The sequence below is a fragment of the Notamacropus eugenii genome, chromosome 6 (genome assembly GCF_028372415.1).
Source record: "Notamacropus eugenii isolate mMacEug1 chromosome 6, mMacEug1.pri_v2, whole genome shotgun sequence".
Taxonomy (NCBI): Eukaryota; Metazoa; Chordata; class Mammalia; order Diprotodontia; family Macropodidae; genus Notamacropus; species Notamacropus eugenii.
Window position 1 is genome coordinate 47,045,680 of NC_092877.1, and position 6,930 is coordinate 47,052,609.

Here is a 6,930-nt window from a genome sequence, read left to right on the forward strand (position 1 = left end):
TCACAAAATGTAGCAGATCATGTTTGTGTATGTGTATGTGTTTGTGTATCATGTTTTGATTTGTTATATGATTTCTTTCATTTATTTTAGTCTGACTACATAGCATGACTATAGTGAAAATATACTCAATAGGAAAGTATATGTAGAACCTATACAGAATTGTATGTAGTCGTGGGGAGGGAGGAGGGTAGTGGGGGGTAGGTGTGGGGGGGATAAAATCTCAATTGTATGGCAGTGATTGTTAAACATTAAAAAATAATAAAAATAAAAATTTAAAAAAAAAAAAAAGAGAAGGTGCATCTAGTACTGGAAAGAATGGCCAGTCTTGCTGAGTGCCAAAAGATGGAAAGAAGCAGAAAAAAATTCAAAAAATAAAAAAAAAAAGATTTTAGTTCCTTTTTCCTTCAAGGATGAAAGGTGAAAGAAAAATCACAAGTCAGGATTTGAGGAAGGAGCCACACCCTTATGAGGAAGGACAACAACCATCCTAAAAATAAGTAGGCTCATCCTGAGTCCAGGGGAATCGACTTGAGTCAGCAATTAGGCTGGAATGATTGCAAAATATTTAGTTTTATGTGTCTGAAGTCCCACTAAAAAGACTCATAGTACTTGAAAGTGCTGACCTTGAAACATGGTGGGAAGGGTCAGCATGGTTGAGTGGAGAGCTGAGAGTAGGAAGAAGTACCTGATGAAAGGGTTCTTCCAGAGATTGGAGGTTGTAGCCACATAGTGAAGCTAGGCCTAGATGTGAGGTCAATGAGGCTTCCTACTCTAACTTCTCCCTTTCTGCCATTGATACCACCATATTCAGTGTAGCATGATATTGGAGATCAGTATCATTCTGTCTACCAGAAGTTGTAAGCTTTTCAATGCCTATTTATGCAAGCTTCTGGGAACCATGACTTTTTTCTGAAAAGACAGTTTCTTCCACTTTCCATCTGTGTGGGATTTAATAAAATTAGAGTCTGGACCAAAGGAGTAAAAAGGAAAAATATTCATTCAGCTTTCTCGAGAAAGGGCATTCCCACCTGTGCTCCAGATGATGAAGGCTGAGGAGGGTGAGGGTATGTCCTGCACAGCAGTTTTTATACACCCTAACCACAATGCCCCCACCCTAACCCCCTTCCTCTTAGCCCATTGGCTGGTCTTTGAGGGTACAGTCTATGCACAGAAAATCTACCCCAGCAACAAAGAATAAGTGTACATGAGTAATTTTTAGAAAAAAGGAGGGATATGAGAGTGAGCAACTCCTGTTCCAGGAATGTCACACAACATGGAGTAATCGTCTAGGAAAGGAGATAAGGGAGTGTCCCTTGATGCAGGTACGAGGTTGATTGATACATTGACAAATTACAAGGGCAGGGGGCACTCCCCTTCACGAGATTTCACTAACGAGTCAATAGCAGACTCCATTGCTTACATAAATATACTAATAATCATTGTTAACACAGTATATATCACATCATAAAATAATTCCAACTTCTGTGATGCTTCTTCAAGTCGTCTTTAGCACGGCATCACAGCATCTTCTTTCCTTCGTCTTCTTGTTGAAATCCAGATGTCCACTCTCCTACAAAACTGACCTTAAGACAATACAATTTTAGGTAACCATTCCTGAGTTTTATACACTTATCACTCTTACAAGATCAAACTTGGCACTTTGGCCAATTGTCATGTTTAAGAAATTCACATTAACCAAGTGAGACAAAATAATAACTATGTATGCTAACCTCACAAGCCCTTGACCTGATTAAAGGACTATAACTTATTGTTGTTGGTCTAAAATCCTAAGTCTAATAGCTTAATTTTTGGACTTAACCTCAGATGTTCCCCTACCAACAACCTACTATTTAACAGATATGGCATTATGCTTACAAAACTTTTGATCATAGGAAATTGCCATTAAGAGTAGGGACATTTCAAGGGAACATTTCCCTAATTTCATGTCAATCCTAAGCAGGAGTAGATTGTCAACTGGCATCCAGCAAGGCTTAAAGTCGACCGGTGGCAGTGGGGAAACTGAGTCAGGAAAGTCCTACCTCAGCCCAGACTGAACAGTTGTTTCCCCAACCTTCCCATGAGGTCACCTTTCATACCAGCATCTCACAGGCTCACTGGCATCACAGATCAATGGTTCAGACGGTCTTTCTTGCTATCCACACCTGGAGTTAGACTCAGAAGAACAGTCAGTTAATAGTCCCATAAAATCTTAACATAGTAAGCTCCAATAATCAGTTTCAGATATGACTATAATTTCACATCGGCTAAGGAAAATCTTTCGAAGCAAGTCTCAAGTAGTTTGTGTGCCTTTCTATACATGTTCTAATTCCTGATTAGATAACGATCAAAATCAAATTTACCATTAAAGCCATGTTATTGCTCTAAATTTACATCTGTTTCTCAAGCTTCTCTATACCTTTATAACCCTACTCAGTCTAAAAGAATGAGCTACACACATGACAAGTTCAAACACTAACTTCAACTTATGTTCATGGAATGAATTCAAATCAAAACAGAAAGATTTAATTTTCCATTAATACCAAATATTACCAGAGGTTACCTGCCTCTAAGAAACTACACAAATTCTTTTCCCCTAATTAAAAATATCTCTGATTTAGTCTCAGTAATTTTATTCAGTCAATTGTTTTCATACCAATTGCTTTTACATCATTTTGTAATAGGTAACGACTTTATTCCAAGTTGAGACCTTTGTCCCTTATTCCAAGGGAGTTTTAATCCCATTTGTCTAAAAGGTCCCTGGAAAAAACTCACATTGAAAGCTCCTCAGATTTCTCTACTTGATCTGGCTCTCTAGAGGCCCATAAACTCTTCCTTATCATTATTCCCAAATCTCTGTTCTATTTCCCATCTTTGATGCTATCAATGCAAATCTCCAGGTTATTGGCCATTCCCATCCAGACCATCCCTGGGCCCCCAGACCACTTGGGGTCACCCCCAGACTCCCTCCTCAGCCCCTCTGTAGATAAGATAACAAACTTTGACCTTCTTTAGCTGAAAGACAGCTTGGGTTGTATTCATTTGAGCAGGACCCAACGTGTCACTATTTTTGGGTCGCAAGCAACCCCAACCTCAACAATTCCATACAATTACAGTTAACTTTAAATACCAGCCATGCTCTATGGAACAATGATACAACATTGCATTAATACTTTGGTTTCCTTTCTTTTATCTATTTATTCCTATAACATTCCGAAAGAATGTCCCATTCACACCAGAGTACCCATCTACCCAATTAATGGAAAATAGCAAGATTCTTCTACTCGCCTTGTGCTTACATCTTAAACTATCTGCTTTGATTATAGAAACATGCAATGAAGATGAAAAGCAAGAATTCAATTAGATATCAACTCCACTTTATAACCAGACTCAGAAATAGTCAATCACTAGAGATAATTTCTTTATATATTCAAATTCTCACCAAAGCAAGTTCTTTATACAATCTCCTCAGCTGCTGGGGCTGTGCTTTTTTGACTAGCCTGAGGACTGCTCTTTTCCAACACACACACAGTATACCAGCTTTAGGTTTTTAGCATTAGAACTATAAACAGCAAACTTACAATTTTCATAAGTGATAACCAAATTGTTTTAGTGTGAACATGAACAATACACTTCAGATAACATCAATTGCATTTTCATGTCGGGATGAGCTATCTTACTAAGTGTAGACAGTGACTGGCTGACTTGTCCATCCTGATCCATCCCCCTTCACCCTCTATCCACAGCTGTGGATATATGCTGAACCTAGATACTTCCAGTCTGTGATTTTTCCACTAGAAGCAGGCACTTCCCTCAAGGGAAAAAGTCCTGAGGGCCCTGTGGGGATAAGAAGTCCCACTCTTGTGAGGGAGGGGTTGTGGAATGCTGCATGGACCAGATTAGGCTGCAAGGTCAAGGGATCAGGGTGGCAGGGGGAAAGATCCACTGAGGAACAGTAGGGGCCCAAAGGGAGATTCCCCAGGAAGTGCCATGGGAGTGGGGATTGAGGTCTAAACGGGTGTCACCTCAGGGGTTGCAGAGGGTCACATCTCAACAAGACCTGTGGCTGGGCCAGGGGAGGTCAAAATTGGTTGACCCCCATTGCTCTTTCGCAGGGGGAGTTCTGGCTACGAGCATCTCACAATCTCTCCTGAGAACAGGGTTCTGAGAGCTTGACAAGGGCCATTATATAGGAAACTTCTACCCATTTTCCTTCTTGGCTCACAATACAATTCTAACTGTAAGAGAGTATTTATTTTTAAAGTCTCAAAAACGGGCCATGCTCCGTGGTCCTCTAGGCAATACTGAGGCCAAACAGTGTTGCAAAAGAACATGAACTCTTTCTTTTTAAGTTCTTTAGAGAAACTAAAATTTTCCCAATTTTGTAAAAGATGAACTTTTGGAAACTGAGCAAATTGACTCACAAATGCAAATTGGGTAGGCCTTCCAAAAATCATTCCAAAGATTTTACAAAGCATTTCTTCATACAAAAAATATCTTCCTCTTTTAAGAACAGTTTAAATTTATCATAAGACCCTTATGAACCTAACTGGCAAAAATTACAAAAGATCTAAAAACCAAGGCCTTTTCCCATTTGCCCATAAGCTTCCTTTTACAAACATACTTTTGTAAATGCTTGATTCATAGTAGAAACCATTTTAGTTAAAACTTCCTTCTTAATAGCAGAAATAAACTTTGTAACATACTTAATACATCCTTAGATGGAACAGGCTTGAAAATCACACCCGTATATAAAAATATATGTAATTTTTTAAAGGATTCTCACTTACTCTATTGGAATTCTACAACATAGAAACTCTTACACAGAATTCATGACAGCCTTTTTAAAAAACCAATTCATCATTAATTTAACAATGCAATTCCTAATATAACAACATTTATATTTACTTAAAAATTTAAAACTATTTAAGTTTACTTGAAACTTTAAAAAAGCATTAATCCTTTCAGGTAGTGCATTTCCACATCACCTTGCACAGTAATTCATGTCTTTACCACCACATGGGCACAATTCTATCACCTGATCAGATAGAGACATCTCCAATTTCATTGAGCTAATAATTATCAAATCAAGTTACAGGATTTTTCTGCCTCCTTAAAATACTTCCTCACACCCTCACCATTTAGTGATACCATCTGAAACTGACACAAAAGTCCAGAACAACTATCTAGGGACAAGAGGGGTTTGAATAACCCCCATTTATTCCCAAATTTTATCTGCCTTTCATATTGTTCATCAAATCTTTATTCATCTTTCCAAATCTCTCAGTCCCTTTACTTAGATTATCCAGCTTTCCTTTGCATTTTAATCATAAAACAAGATAGCTCATAAGTTATTACTTTTTATTTAAATTCAATCTAAATACCTCTCTTTTTCTGAAAAAGTTTGAAATTATGTTAGTCTAAAATGTGCTTAAGTTAACTGTCTTCAGCCTTGGTAAAAGAGATCTCATTAATTCTGAACCAGTGCTAAATAGGTGGGCTTGACTTATCCTCCAAACAATAATTCATTGAATTGTAACAATTACCAATCACAATAATTGTCTGTCGGTTTTACAATCAAGTTACAAATTTTCATTTTCTCAACATACCCAAATCTTCTGAACTGATGTGGGGAAGGGAGTGGCTGAAAGCACATGAGCCCGTTGTTGCCTCATCTCCTGTTTTACTTGACACCATTATTTTTTTCTTTTCTGCCTTTACTCAGACTACCTTTATTCTCCTTTATATTCCAAATGAAAATAAAATGCCTAACAATTTTGTCCTACCCGAAACCTTAAAAACTAGAGGGAGTTAAATGTCTAACAATTTACATACCAAGAAAGTCACATTTCTTCGCTTCCCCCTCTGCAAAATAAAATAGAATAAAGCCCTTTTTTCTTATCCTAAAGTGATCATAAAAAACCCAGAAAAATCTCTTCTTATTTATTTATTTTTGCCACTTTAAGCTCATTGTCTGGTATCAGATATATTGACTTAATTTGAACACAAAGTGTCAACTTTAGCTTCAAGACCTAATTAAAGCTAAATTCAAAACTCTCAGCCCTTCTTTTAAGTTGTCTGTTTGTGATTTTTTCCTAATCATCCACTTACTTCCACCAGACTTTAATAAATTCTAATCTATCTTAAACATTAAGTTAAGAGTGACACATTTCACCTATTCACAATTCCAAATATAACTACAATGAATTCAATCACCTTTCTGTTGTGTCCCATTACACAAAAATTTCTCCTTTGGATGAGTTAGGAAATGGTTAAATGCTGATTAGCCTGACTTTCTTTGGTCTGAGAGAAAAAGATAAATTCCCTCCCTTCCTGTCCCTCCATTAAGGCCAGTCCAGCTCAGCCTTTTTGCTCTTGCCAACTGGCTGGTTAAATTTACAACCTTGCAAAGTGTCAGATAAAACAGAGACACAGAAATATCAGCACAACATATACAGACAAAACATTTAACAAAATAGGAGTGTACATATAGGTTTAAATTTTTGGCAAACCCAGTCCTCAGAAGATCCATACTTTGGCCAGAAGACATTTCCTCCGAGCTGAGTGCCTGCCCAAACTAAACAACAATACTTAATCATTTTCTTCTTCCCTTTTCCCTTATACTTTGGTAGTTCATTCCAGTTACTAAGTCGTGACCCAAGAGGACTATCAGCTGGCACATTAGATAACTTGCCACCACTTTCCTTAGAATTAGTCTTCCCCATCTTTTTGACTCTAACCCCTTAGGTGGAAGGCTGAACAGCCTTTACTGACTCTAACTGCTTAGGGCTACACCTACCCTAACCTTATGGACTCTAACTGCTTAGGTGGGAGGTGAATCCAGGAGCTCACTGGTCTTGGCTAGGCAATCTTAATGGACTCTAACTACTTAGGGTGCCAAGGCTCACAGATCTTTACCTGGGGGGGTTGTGT